Genomic DNA, 15,334 nt, shown 5'->3' on the forward strand with positions numbered 1-15,334 from the left:
ACAGAGACAGAACAAAATGCCTGTAAGCTGTATTTCTTCCTTAAAAAACACAATTTACTTTCTTTGCCTTAAACCACAAGTTTCTATCCTTCCCTTTGCTTCAACTGGCTGGCTAGCCCTGTCTCAAATGTCAGGCATGCATAGGAAAGGATACTGGCTGCAAGGTTGAAGACACAGGCTGCTCCTGACCTGCCTGGAGTGGGGTCCCGGGCCCCCACCAACTGGTGGATATAAGGAACCCACTCTTATCTATTGTCTTTGTGTCTCTCTCAAATTATTTCAGAGACTCAGATTAAGGCAGGACTAGGAATAGGGGTGAGCCAAAGCAATGCCCTGAGTTTTCTTCTTTTTTTTCTTTTTTAAAGATTTATTTATTATGCATACAAGAGCTGGGGTACAGGTCAGACATATGGGGTTGGGGGGTGGTGAGAGGATTCACCAGAGAGTGGGGAGCAAAACAGGCAGATCTACTGAAATACACTGCTGAGGGGAGCAGCGGGAGAGACAGGAGAGGTCTGCTGTGCCACGTGGGTTGCTCCCTGTGGATTGCTCCCTGGCCAGCTGGGGGATGGAACTCATGTTGCAGTGGCTGGTGAGAGCTTGATAGCACTGTGTCTTTGACCCCTGCGCCACCAGGGAGGCCCAATGTCCTGAATTTTCATAGGCTGAGGCTGCTTCCCTCTTTCTCTACAATCTTATTGAAATATTCTACTCGCATCCCAAGGAAGCATAACAGCCCAGCAGTTGCCAGGTACTGTGCTCGCCTCATCACATGGCAAGGCTGTGGTGTGAGTGCTGACATTGCCCAGGAAGTACAGGTTGGTACAACAAAGCCAGGCAAGCCACCTCTAGTCTACTACCAACGTCATGATTTTGTCAGCAAGCACCCCAGGACCCTTGGTGCATTTGGATAGAATAATGGGGAATAAGAAAGTCAGGGACTCAGGACAAGAAGGGGAAGCCTAGAGCTGAGGACTGAGAGCCAAGGTAAAGACTCACATCTCTACCAAATCTCCCATCCACTGGGCTTCAAGAGATAAGCATCAGCTTCCAGACTCATCTTCAGGAACTGTCATCTGAAGTACAGAAAATGGGGCTAAGCCTGAATTTTCAAATTTCTTTTTTGAGCCTGCTGAAAGTTAAGAAAGATTGCCCCTGGAGATGGGCTTTACAAGAGAGAAGAGCTTGGGCCTCCCTGGTGGCGCAAGGGGTTAAGACGCAACCTATAGAGCAATCCACAGCCTCTGCAAGCACGAGTTCGATCCCCGGCCAGCCAGAGAGCAACCCACATGGCGAAGCAGACCTCTCCTGACTCGCCTGCTGCTCCCCCCAACAGTGTATTTCAGTCAATCTGCCTGTTCTGTTCCCCACTGTCTCTGGTAAATTCTCTCACCCTCCCATACATCTGGCTTGTACCCTAGTTCTTGTATGCATGAATAAATAAATCTTTAAAAAAAGACATCATTTGCTGTGCAAAGATGAAAAAAGATGTTAAGAATTATATAAAATAAAATATTTTTTTTAAAAAAAGACATCATTTGTGGAAACTGTAAGAGTGCATATATATATGCACATATATGTAATATATACCATGCATACATATAATTATTATACCATGTATATAAATATATGATACCCATATATCCAATACATAATACCACGTATTGGCTATGAAGGTATTATCTTGCTTGCTGCTCCCCTCAGCAATGTATCTCAGTGTATCCACCTGTTCTGTTCCCTACTATGTCTCTGGTGAATCCTCTCACATACATTCACTTTACTTCTGGCCTATACCCCAGTTCTTGTGTGCATAAATAAATAAAATAAATCTTCAAAAAATGAATAAATCAAAAAATTTCTCAAAGGTGAGAAACAAAGAGGGAAATGTTACAAATCCAGCTGTGCTTGAACTTGAGTGAGCTACTAATCCCCTCTGAGTCTTGGGGTCCTAATCTGTAAAAGAAAGATATTAAGGATATTAATACCTGTACTTCCTGGGGTTACTGCAAAAACTAAATGAGCTCATGTATGTAAAGTGGCTTGTTGGTATTAAAAAAATAGCAGCTATTATTTTTGAAACTAAGCCCGTCCTGGCTTACCTATTGTAAAGAAAAAAGGCGTGAAAGTGGCTCAGAGAATATGAGTACTTTGGGTTTATGGCTTGCTCTCTTACAACTTTGCAACATGAGAGGTACTTTAAAAAGAAGAAAGGAGATATAAGTGTTGGACTGTCTTTATCAGAAAAGAAGAAAATCAGCCTAAAAAAGAAACTTCTTTCTTTCATTGTACGCCTAGAAGAGAAGCAAGTCTCAAACTCACCAGTCACAGATATGGGTCTCGCAGAGGCGTTCATTCTTTCCCGCTACCCAGCATAGAACGGGGGTTCAGCATCTGAACCTACGCTTGGGAAATGCACCACTCCAGTCCTCAGGCCTTCTTCTGGCAGCCTGTATCTAGGAGCTTGCTTTTTCTTTGTTTAGTTAGATTCCACATATAGTGAGATCATGTGGCATTTGCTTTCTCTGCCTGACTTAGGTCACCTAATATAAGACCCTTGAGGTCTATCCATGTTGTCACAAGTGGCAAGGTTTCTTTTATTTTGTTTTGTTTTAAAGATTTATTTATTTATGCATAAAAGAGCTGGGATACAGGCCAGAGATGTGGGGGGTGAGAGAATTCACCAGAGACAGAGTGGGGAACAGAACAGGCAGACTGACTGAAATACACTGCTGAGGGGAGCAGCGGGCAAGTCAGGAGAGGTCTGCTGCACCATGTGGGTCACCTTCCTAGCCGGGGATCAAACTCATGCTGCTGTGGCTGTGGATAGTTTCATAGTGCTGATGCTTAATCCCTTGTGCCACCAGTGAGGCCCTGTTTTTTGGGTTTTTTTTGTGTGTTTGTTTGTCTTTTTTTTTTTTTAGCAAGAAATACTAGTGTGGGGGGCCTTTTGTGGAAAGCACATGAAAATCTTTGAAACATACACCCCTTCTTTCACCTGTAATCAGAAGTAGGACAGTAGCCTTTTCTCAGTGTGAATCAGCAGCTTTCAGTTCATTCTTCTCCTGCCTGCAACTTCGGGGGCAGGGGGAAATAATTATGGAAGGAACTAAACCCAGCTGAGCAAACTCATAAAGAAACTGGACAGGCACAAACAGTGTCAAGGGGTCCACAGAGAGACTTAAAATCAGTGAAATCCAGGTATTCTCATCCTTTGCCCATGACTTAACAGAGACACTTGGGTTTTGAAGCTTTGACATTAACTACCTTTATTTCAATTGCAACAATATTATCACCACTGAAGAAATATTTTTAGATTCACCTTTTAATACAGTTTGACATAAAATAACTAAAGTAGAAACATGCTGGCATTATCAGTACCAACGGATCTATTTTTCTAAGATTCAGTTCCTTTTTGCATCAATGTTGTCCACAGAGTCAAAAACACAGTGACTTGGGTTTAAATGAGCCCTTCAGGGAACAACTGTTGATGCCAAATACATATCAGAGCTCCAGTGACAAAAATCAAATAGACTTTCTGAATCATTCCATTCTATTGCCTGGATCCAGGCACAACTCTGAGTGTCTCTGACAAGTCTGGTTGCTCAGTGAGGCTCAGCCAGTTGCTGCAAGCTTCGCACAGCTGGGATTTTTTTAAATGGTCTCTGAATCTCAACATAAGCAGTTATCACTCTAAGCCTACCCCTACCTTCCTTTGTAGCTCTGAGCAAACCTCCTAAAATCTTGCATTAGTTACCTGGTGATTCTGACATTAATAATGTCTAACACTGGGCCTCCCCGGTGGCGCAGCGGTTGAGCGCTGGGTTGCGAAGCTGCCCACACGGCCTCTGCGGCGCCAGTTCGATCCCCGGCTGCTCCCCGGCCACGGGAGGAGGGTCCCACATGGCGCGCAGACCTCTCCTGCCGCCCGCTGCTCCCCTCAGCAGTGTACTTCGGTCCTTCTGCCTGTTCTGTTCCCCGCTCTGGCTCTGGTGAATTCTCACCCTCCCGCGCTTCTGACTGTACCCAGTGCATGTATAAACAAAACAAACAAACAAACAAACAAATAAATAACACATGCCTCTATAAAAAAATAATAATAATGTCTAACACTTAGGGCTTAGAATATGCCCTGCATGGGCTCTAAGAGATTACTACATAATACACACATATAATAAATGTATAACATGTCAAATTATAAATATAATATCCTATCAATAGAATCAGCATCTGCTTTTGGGAAACCCCAATCAATCCTATCAATCTGAATTCTCACAATAGATCATGAAAATGGGACAGAAAGAGATTGAATAACTTGCTCTTAAATCACAAAACTAACAAATGACAGAGCTGGGGCTTCAAACCCAAGACTCAGCTCCAGCCCTTCACCTCTGAGCCATAGGGCCTCTGCTAAAGGAATGGTGAGACTGAGACTCACATAATAAACTCACTTCTGGCGACAACTTCAAGGAGATCATGAACAGACACTGGGATAGGAACCTCATGTTTTGCCTATGTCCCTACCACCAATATGTTGCCTCCACAGCCTCCCGTTGACTGCCCCAAGGGAAAGCTAAAGATAGACAGCTCCCCACAGTCACTCTGGAGTGGCCCATCTGCAAGCCAGATCCAGATGCTGATGTGTCAAGCTAAGTTGCGTTTTTAAGAAATGCATTTATTTGTTCTGTTTAACGAATGTTTATTGAGCACCTATTATGAGCCAGGCCCAAGTGGGAACACCAGGGTAAACAGTCACTGCCCTTGAAGAACACACAGCGTGATGATGAGACAGATGTTGGACTCATAATTATTGACCACTTGAAGAGGGAGGAGGAACAAACAGAATTTTGAGGAAAAAGTGGGAAATAATCAAAGTAGGAGAATAAAATTCCAGGCAAAAGGAGAGCATGTAAGAGGGAAACAGATTTGAGGGTTCTGTGACTGTGAGATTGTGGGCAAATACAGACAGAATAGGAAATTAGGTTAAAGAGAGTAGGCAGCCTTTGACAGAAGGCCGGAGGAGCATGGGTATATGTCTCCTCACCCTTTCACATGCCAATAACATGCCAGAAAGGAGCACAAAAGGAGTGAGCCAACAACAAAGATACAGGAAGGAAGTTAACAACAAATGTACGAAAGAACTCACGATGGAACAACCCTGAAAGCATGTGACTCATGCCGGCGGAGGAGAGGAAACCGCACTCCATGCAGAGAGACCACAGCCTAGGGCAGAACCCTCAACAGGCGTGTAAGGTTGGGGTTTCCCAAAAGCAGACCTTGACATAAAGACTTGTGTACAGGTAGTTTATTGGGGAGGTAATCCCCAAAAAGCATAATGAGAAAGTGGGCAAAGTGAAATGGAAAAGAGAGAAAATTCAGTATGTGAATAATAGGAACATAATTGCCATGGGCAAGTAGGGCCCCATCCCAGTGGGGATGCAGACCAGACCTCAAGCTGGTCTAGTTATCCAACAAACTCCACCCCTTTGCTTGAAGGACACCCCTCGAGCACTTTCAGGCTACCCTTTGTGTGGAGCAAGTTTCTCCTGGCCAGGAGAAAACCTCCAAGTAGAGAAGCAGAGACAGTCCAGTGCCCAAGCAAGGAAATTGTCAGTATTGACAGAAACTGGGACCTGTACCGTAGGCTAACTCAGAGGTGGGCCTTAGGGATATGGTGCATGTTATCAACACTTCAATAGGCTCCAAACTCAGTGATTGGAATACGTGCAGGACAGCAAAAATGTGACAAGAATTAACAGGAAATTAACTGAAATTCAGTTGGACAAACAAATATTCCCACACCCTATTTCAGTAGACCTTGCAGCCAGATGACCATCCTTTTCTTCCTGTTACACATCCACAGCTGAAAGATTAAAGAGTGAAAAGGGGAAAGAACATACTCAAATATATTGCTTACAACATGCAAAATGGCCCAGGAAGTGTTGAGCCTCTTGTAATTGGTAGACAATGGAAGATACAGAAACCTGTCCTAGACCTTGCAGGAGCAGTCTCAACTAGATCCCCAGAAACTTCACTAAGGAGACAGACCTCTAAATTTTCCTAGGATTTATCTCCCACCATCTGGTTCACTTATGTCTCATTAAGGCATCTTAGGTATTTGCTACTTCCTGCTCATCAGGTCTTATTACCATTACCATTGTAAAGTTGTATGAAATGTATGGACTATGACAGAGGCAGGACAGGTGGCGTAGTCCCAGGGCAAGACTATGAAGAAAGACTGTTGCTACTGCCAGGTAAAAGAAAATTGCTTCAATGATGTTCACACATTGGTAAATAGAAAGAAGCACTCAGAGACAGTATCTGCACACCAGGTGCTAGGGACTGTATTAAAATTTCTCCAATATAGACACATACCTAGAAGAGCAAGTAGAGCTGGAATTACCCAAGATTATCCAATTATCCAAGAGTTTTCTGCCTTCTGCAAAGGCAATAGGTATCAGCACCTCCCAACCTTTATGCATTCAATGATGCCCTGCAACTCTGTGCGGCGTGAGCTATCATGTCAGCTTTGTGCTTGTCACCTTAATATTGGGGATTGGAGCAGGTCTTGAGGATAATAGGCATCCTTTTCATAAGGCAACTTCCCCAAGTAAGATTATTACAGTCTTCAAGTTACAGAAGGTTAGTCTACTCACATGAGAAAGGTAACCTACTTCCACCAACAAGGGAAGGTCAGAGTGACAGGAATTCAAGATACCCTGTGCCACCTGAGCCCATCAGATGTGCCTGCTCTGAGTTTTAAGACCCCACGCCTTCTCAGCCAATGTCTTAACTCTCACAAGAGAGCAAAGCTGTGAAGTCAGTTAAATTTCATTTGTCAATTTCAGCAAGATTGGCTCTGCGGCTACATGAACTAAGAGATAATTTCAGGAGTGTCAAAAAAGCTCTCTGGTTCTCTACGACTAAAACTGGGAATTCAAACATCAGGGTTTCATTTTCTTTCTCCACGGCAGCCAGAAGAATCTGTTCCCAACCACTGTTCTTTGTAGTCATCATTGCTGCCACGGTGATCATGGGCAGTAACCACTTGTTCCCTAAAAGCACTTGCTTCTGTACATGCCTCATCACAATTAACCATATGTGAGTTTGGAGACTGGCTGGGTTTTGACACCAAGCTTTCAGCAACAACAAAAAAATCCTTTCAGATAGCCTTGCTTTTTGAAAAATTTTAGAACTGTATATAAAAGATTATGAATCTGTGATATTATAACAATATTGAGGGAAGAAGGAAAAGGAGATAGTTATATAAGTGAGCTAAATTTTTGATTTTTGAAAGCAAGAATTAAATAGGTAAGTTATAAAATTGAAAAGCAAAGAAATATTAATGTAAGAATTTATATAGGGATATGGTAACCACCAAAAGAACAAAATATAGCAATGGGGCCTCCCCGGTGGCACAGCAGTTGAGCGCTGGGTTGCGAAGCTGCCTGTGGCCTTTGCAGCACTGGTTCGATCCCCGGTTGCTCCCCGGCCACCAGAGGAGGGTCCCACATGGCGCGCAGACCTCTCCTGCCGCCCGCTGCTCCCCTCAGCAGTGTACTTCGGTCCTTCTGCCTGCTCTGCTCCCCGCTCTGGCTCTGGTGAATTCTCTCACCCTCCCGCGCTTCTGACTGTACCCAGTGCATGTACAAACAAAAACAAACAAACAAATAAATAAGTAAAACATGCCTCTATTAAAAAAAAAAAAAGAAAGAAAAAAAATATAGAAATGGTTAAATGCAGTTGTTTCTGTGGATAAGGAATGGATGAGAAAGGTAGCTGAGGGGAATATTATGAATTTGTTACTTCTATTTATATTTTTTAACTATTTCTGTGTATTATTTGATTTTTCCTTAATATTAAAGAATTTAAGCCAGGTCCAGAATACTCAGGGATGCCAAGGAAAGATACTTAATTTTTACCCCTAAGTGGAATCTAAAAAAGGTGACCTCATATAAACAGACTAAAACTATAGTTATGAGGGGCTGGAGAGTGAGTGGAGGACATGGGGAGTCGTTGGTCCATGGTCAAACTTTTGGTTAAAAGATGGATATATTGGGCCTCCCCGGTGGCGCAGCGGTTGAGCGCTGGGTTGCGAAGCTGCCCGCGGCCTCTGCGGCACCGGTTCGATCCCCGGCTGCTCCCCGGCCACCGGAGGAGGGTCCCACATGGCGCGCAGACCTCTCCTGCCGCCCGCTGCTCCCCTCAGCAGTGTACTTCGGTCCTTCTGCCTGCTCTGCTCCCCGCTCCGGCTCTGGTGAATTCTCTCACCCTCCCGCGCTTCTGACTGTACCCAGTGCATGTACAAAACAAACAAAAAAAAAAAACGAACAAACGAATAAATAAATAAAACATGCCTCTATTAAAAAAAAAAAAAAGATGGATATATTCTAAAGTATAGTACAGTATAATGACTATAGTTAATAGTAATGTATTATATGGGGGCCTCCCCGGTGGCGCAGTGGTTGAGCGCTGGGCTGTGAAGCTGCCTGCAGCCTCTGGGACCTGGCCGCCAGTGAGAGTCCCACATGGTGCGCAGACTTCTCCTGCTGTGCCCACTGCTCCCCTCAGCAGTTTATTTCGTCAGTCTGCCTGTTCTGCTCCCGCTCTGGCTCTGGTGAATTCTCTTACCCTCCCACGCTTCTGACTGTACCCAGTACTTGTATAAATAAATAAATCTTAAAAAAAAAATAGTAATGTATTATATTCTTGAAATCTGCTAGAGAGTAGATACCACACGCAAAAATGGTAACCACATGCAAAAATGTAAAGTGATGGATATGATGATTAGATTGGTTGTGGTGATCATTTCAACAATGTGTAGCTGTATCAAAGCATCAAATTATATATTTTAAATAGTTTTTACTTGTTAATCAAATCATATCAAACTAGAATAAAATAAAAATTTTGTTACTATTCAAACAAGAAACTATCAGAGGCTACAAGTGATGGGGCACAGGATCGTAGCTAACGAGTCACTCAGACATGCCACAGACTATACTCATGGTCCCACAGCTAAATAGTTCCAGATCTATTTCATTTGCAATTTCAAGTTGCAGCAGTAAGAATACATCGGTTAATCCCTTGTGCAGCTTTCAATTAGTGGGACAGGACAGGACTACAGGCTTTTTCTTGTATTTATTATCCCATAAGTTATCATTGGGGCCTTGCGATATAATGGCTTATATATGGCCCCATATTGCACTTTGATCTAATCTGGATATTAGAGGGAAGTCTTTCACTAAGAATTAAAGATGTTTGGATGTTTGGGGTTTAATGACCATAAAGATAAAGGTGTGGACAGAACAAGGGTTAGAAGTATCTCCTCTGGTGCCCTTCTGTTGCCTCAGGTAATTCCATGCCCACTTCCTGCTGGCTCATATGGGTAACACTGGAAGGGAGATCATTGGGTTACCATACTTGATCTTCGCATTGATTCTAAATTTGCAAATCATGAAATATTTCCCATAAAATTTTATCTAAATTTTCATGTGAAATGTATGGATGGAAGAAAGAGAAGATGGAGATGGAAAAGGAAAGGTAAAAGAAAAAGAGTGACCAAAAGAAAAAAATAAACCTGAAAGGTATTCATTAACCTGTGAGTCATTGTGTCCCCAGTAATGTTATATTTATCAACTTTACTCCCCAACCATCCAAAAAATGGATAACAGGCTAAATAAGCACAGAGGAAGTAGGCTTTCTCTCAAATGCAGAGGAAATAAATTGTATTTCAGAGCAGTCAGATATTAAAAATAGCAAACATAATACAAGTGTGTGAATAGTTCTTGTTTCAAGGTTTTTGGAGTTAGATTCCTAAAATGGCCTTTGAAGAATCCTTTACTTTAGGAAGTAATTCTTTCTTAATGGAGAGAATGTCTTCCTCTATCCACTATGATTTTTTTTTTTTTTAGAAAGAATCACCTAGAACATATTCAGAAGCAAGGGGTGCATTTGACCAGGAGGATTTGATAATTTTTTTAAAGATTTTATTTTATTTATACAAGAACTGGGGTATAGGCCAGAGGTGCAGGAGGGTGAGAGAATTCACCAGAGAAAGAGTGGGAAGCAGAATAGGCAGACAGACCAAAAACACTGCTGAGGGGAGCAGTGGGCGAGTCAGGAGAGGTCTGCTGCACCATGTGGGAATTTCCCTAGCTGGCCGGAAATTGAACCCACGCTCCAGAGGCTGCAGACAGCTTCACAGTGCTGCGCTCAACCCGCTGTGCCACAAGGGAGGCCCCCTATCCACTATGATTATAGAATAATTTTGAACTCTTCCACTGCTTTTAGGATATACTGTTGAAGGTACAGACATCAGTGGTACTAATGATGCTTTTAGCTAAAGTACCAGAAAACACAGCCCTCAACATGGCCTAACCATGAAGGAAATAAGCATCTCACCCAGCATGACGTCCAAGTACAATATCAAAACGGTGACTCCTGCCCCACGAGCCTCGGGTCAGCATCATTCAATAGGCAGCAACAACAAAGATCGCCACAATTACACACACTCCACGGGTCCCAGACACTCATCCTCACACAACAAGATGTCCTCCCATGCCAACTCCTGAGGGCAAGCACTGGGAAACTGAACAGTAAATCTTTTAAACCAGACAGATTTAGCTGGAGCACATGGATACATTGATAGGCGAAAAAACGAATAATGAAGAAAAAAAGTAAACAAAACAGGGGGTGGATGCTGAATAGATACCCAGTAGCCTCCATTATAACATCTAACTTTTAAAAACTGGCTTGTGGAAGAAATGGAAAGACATCCCCGGCTCATGGATTGGAAGAATTGATATTATCAAAATGGCCATCCTACCAAAAATAATTTACAGATTCAGTGCTATTCCAATAAAAATTTCAATGACATTTTTCAAAGAAATAGAACAAATATTAATAAAATTCATATGGAGCCACCAAAAACCCCATATAGCCAAAGCTCTCCTGAAAGAAAAAAAAAAGAAGGGAAAAGGGCCTCTCTGGTGGCACAAGGGGTTAAGCACAGCACTATGAATCAATCCACAGCCTCTGCAACACAAGATTGATCCCTGGCTGGCCAGGGAGAAACCCACATGGCACAGCAGCCTCTCCTGTCTCACCTGCTGCTCCCCTCAGCAGTATATTTCAGTCAATCTGCCTGTTCTGTTCCCCACTCTGTCTCTAGTGGATCCTCTCACACCCTGCATCTCTGGTCTGTACCCCAGCTCTTCTATGCATAAATTATTTTTTTATTTTTGTTAAGATTTATTTGTTTGTTTGTTTGTTTGTTTATTTATACAAGCACTGGGCACAGTCAGAAGCATGGGAGGGTGAGAGAATTCACCAGAGCCAGAGCGGGGAACAGAACAGGCAGACCAACAAAAACACTGCTGAGGGGAGCAGCAGGCGGCAGGAGAGGTCTGTGCGCCATGTGGGACCCTCCTCCAGTGGCTGGAGAGCAGCCAGGGATCGAACCAGCACTGCAGAGGCTGTGAGCAGCTTCGCAACCCGGCGCTCAACCACTGCACCACCGGGGAGGCCCATTAATAAATCTTAAAAAAAAAAAAAAAAGAAGGAATGAAGGTGACACACTCCCAGACTTCAAACTATACTACAAAGCCATAATAATCAAAACTGCATGGTTTTGGAACAAGAACAGACATACAGACCAATGGAATCGAATAGAAAATCCAAAAATAATCCCACAGATTTACGGTCAACTAATCTTTGACAAAGGAGCAAAGAATATGCATTGGAGCAAAGAAAATTTGTTCAATAAATGGTGCTGGGAAAACTGGGTCGCTATATGCAAAAGAATGATGCTTGACTACTATCTCACACCATCACAAAACCCAACTCAAAATGGATTAAAGAGGCCTCCCTGGTGGTGCAAGGGGTTAAGCACCACACTATGAAGCAATCTGCAGCCTCTGCAGCACGAGTTCGATCCCCGGCCGGCCAGAGAGAAACCCACATGGCGAAGCAGACCTCTCCTGTTTCACCCACTGCTCCCCTCAGCAGTGTATTTCAGTCAGCCCACCTGTTCTGCTCCCCACTCTGTCGCTGGTGAATCCTCTCACCCCCTGCATCTCCAGCCTGTACCCCAGCTCTTGTATGCATAAATAAATATTTTTTAAAAAATTTAAAAAATGGATTAAAGAACTAGACATAAGACCTGAAACCATAAAATATATAGAAGGAAATACAGGTAAAACACTACACAACATACACCTCAGTAACATCTTAAAGACACATCACCCAAAGCAGTGGTAGTGAAGGAAAAGATAAACAGCTGGGACTACATCAAATTAAAGAGCTTCTGTACAGCAAAAACACAGTAACCAAAACAAAGAGACACCCCACTGATTGGGAGAAAATTTTTGCACACAACACTAATGATAAAGGACTGATCACAAAAATCTACAAAGAGCTGACAAGACTCAACAAAAACAAAGTAAATAACCCAGTCAAAAAATGGGCAAAAGAGCTAAAAAGAAATTCCTCCAGGGAGGAAATGCAAATAGCCAACAGGCATATGAAAAAAATATTCAACATCACTGACAATCAGGGAAATGCAAATCAAAACTACAATGGGATACCATCTTACACCAGCGAGCAACAACAAATGTCGGCAAGGATGTGGAGAAAAAGGAACTCTCCTGCACTGCTGGTGGGAGTACAAACTGCTCCAACCACTATGGAGAGCTGTGTGGAGGTTCCTCAATCTGCTAAAGATGGAGCTTCCATATAATCCAGCAATTCCACTCCTAGGTATTTACCCAAAGGTCACAAAAACATTAATTCAAAAGGACACCTGCACCCCTGTGTTTACTGCAGCACTATTTTCAATAGGTAAACTATGGAAACAACCCAAATGCCCAAAAATAGATGACTGGATCAAGAAGATGTGGTACATATACACAATGGAATATTACTCAGCTATCAAAAAAGATAAACTCATGCCATTTGCAGCAACATGGATTGAGCTGGAAGGGATCAGGCTCAGTGAAACAAGCCAGAAAGAAAAAGAAAAAAACCAGATGGTATCACGCATAGCAGGAATTTAGAAAACCTAAATAAGGGATCAGGGAAAAGACTAATTATAATAAAGTAAAAATCAAAATCAACTATAAACCAGAGATGCACTACAGAGGGGGAAAAGGGGTCCGGATCAAAACAAGGGTGGTGGGAATTATACGAGGACTATAACCAAGATGAAAATGCATACATTGTACAAAAATGAAAAATGATGTAAAAAATATACAAAATTAAAAAACAAAAAACAAAAAAATATATATAATAAAAAATAAAAACTGGCTTGTGGGATCAGGAAATCCAATAATATTAACTGATCATTTTGGTCAAAATAAGTAGATTTTAGAAAGTGAAGGTAGGAAAGTGCCAACAGTAAAGGCATGAGACACAAAAAATCATTCTCAGAAATCTGGGAAGAGTAGCTGGACTCAGAACTCACTGGCATACTCTCAAGAGCCCTCTAAGAATTCAGGTAGGGTAACAGTGAAAGTTGGTGAGTGTTTAAATAAATAATTTAATGTGGTCAGCATATACCAAGCTCTTTTTGCTAAGCACTTTACATACATTAACACGTGAAGTGTTTATAAAAACCCAGCAAGGGCTCATTGGAGACAAGAAATGAAGGCTCAGATAGGTTACTTGTCTAGCTTCCCAACCCAAGAATGGGGACAACAAGATGCAAATTTCTGTTATCCCAAATTGATTGAATTCTTAAGTTCATGTTCTTGGCCACTCATTTATCTATAATGCCTAGTATCTATTAAGTTGGAGAATTAAACAAATTAAATCATGTACCACACCAAAAGCTCTGAAGGATTCCAGTGCAGTGTCAGTAGCATATTTCTCCATTTTCAGTTAACCTTTGATATCCTAACCTAAGATATCCTCTAGGTCAACTGACCAATCAGGTCAATCAGTATCCCTTCAGCCATCTACTCAAGTATGGTCCACAAACCTGAAGAATCGGCTTTAGCTCATTAGAAATGTGGGGTCTCAGTTTTACCCCAAAACTAGACTGTAATTTGCATTTTAATAAGGTCCCCAGGTGATTCATATGCACATGTAAGTTTGAAGTACTTCCCTAAGGCATCTCTGACATCTGGGCTCCTCTTCAATCTTTTCTGAATAGCTTGGTCCATAACCACACACTCTCATTACTATTTCTTACTGAAGCTTCCCTAATCATTCTACACCTTCCCCTCAATATGCCATATGAACTTAGAAATGACAAGCCTTCAGATCTTGGAAAGATCTACTATGATTTCCCAAATTCTCCTGTCTCTAAGCTAAATACCCTGCTTTTAGGGTCTCAGCTGCAAGCCTGCCTGTTTCTTGATTGCAGCAGATGAGAAAACAGGTGGTGGGCTGGGGGCAAGTCTTGATTACAACAAGAGATAACACAGGTAGCAACAGCATCATCTGTCTTGCTGGCCTGGTAGGGGCAGCCTGGCCAGCCGCTCAGGGGAAGCAGCCCTGTGCCCTCCTGGGCAGTAGCAGGCCTCTTGGGGCACCCTGGTTTCTCTTGGGCTCCTGGCCTCCCCCTAGGGCCCCTCAGCCCTGGCAGTAGCAGCAGCAAAGACAGCAGCAGCAGTACTAGCTACAGCAGCAGAGTCCAGCAGCTGTAGCCCCCCAGGGCTCTGGCCGCAGCAGTGGCCCGGTGCCTTATGAGTGGCCAGTGAGCAGCCAGCGAGTTGCCCATGGTCCCCTGCCCCAGGACCCTTATGAGCTTTTAGATGATTTATAGACAAAGCTGACACAGGGGCAAGTTTAAGCCTAGTTTACAGAAATGTGTTCTCGAGTAGGAACTATACATCAAAGTTACATATTATTTACTGTTTTCCACACACAGGGAATACATCTCAAGGCTACATGTTATCTACTAGGCCACCTATGCTGGAAGGTCACAGCAAAAAACAGCCTGAGAAAACTGTTTTCCCATGGCCGTGTACCATTTCCTTCAGTATTTTCTAGTCATGCTGCTCATTTCCTCCATATCAATGCCACCCAGCTTAAGGGTGCGTGAGAAACATCCAAAAATATCCAGGGTTGGATCCCCCCTTTTACACACTCCCAGGTAGCCCCAGGCCTAGTTCTCAGCTTCAGAACCCACATGCCCCCTAGTTTATTGATCTTCTTCATCAAATATGACTTCTAGAGCTGAAAATGATGATCAGCCCAAAGTATAGGCATTTTTATGGCCCGTGCTCAGAATATATTTTAATTAGTGTAATCTAAAATGTGGTCAGATAGTAGGCGTTTCATCATACTGTTAACCTAAGTTTTTTGGTAATCAAAATTCCATGGTCTTTTTTTTCCC

This window comes from Talpa europaea, assembly GCF_964194135.1.
Source record: "Talpa europaea genome assembly, chromosome: 5".
NCBI classification, from domain to species: Eukaryota; Metazoa; Chordata; class Mammalia; order Eulipotyphla; family Talpidae; genus Talpa; species Talpa europaea.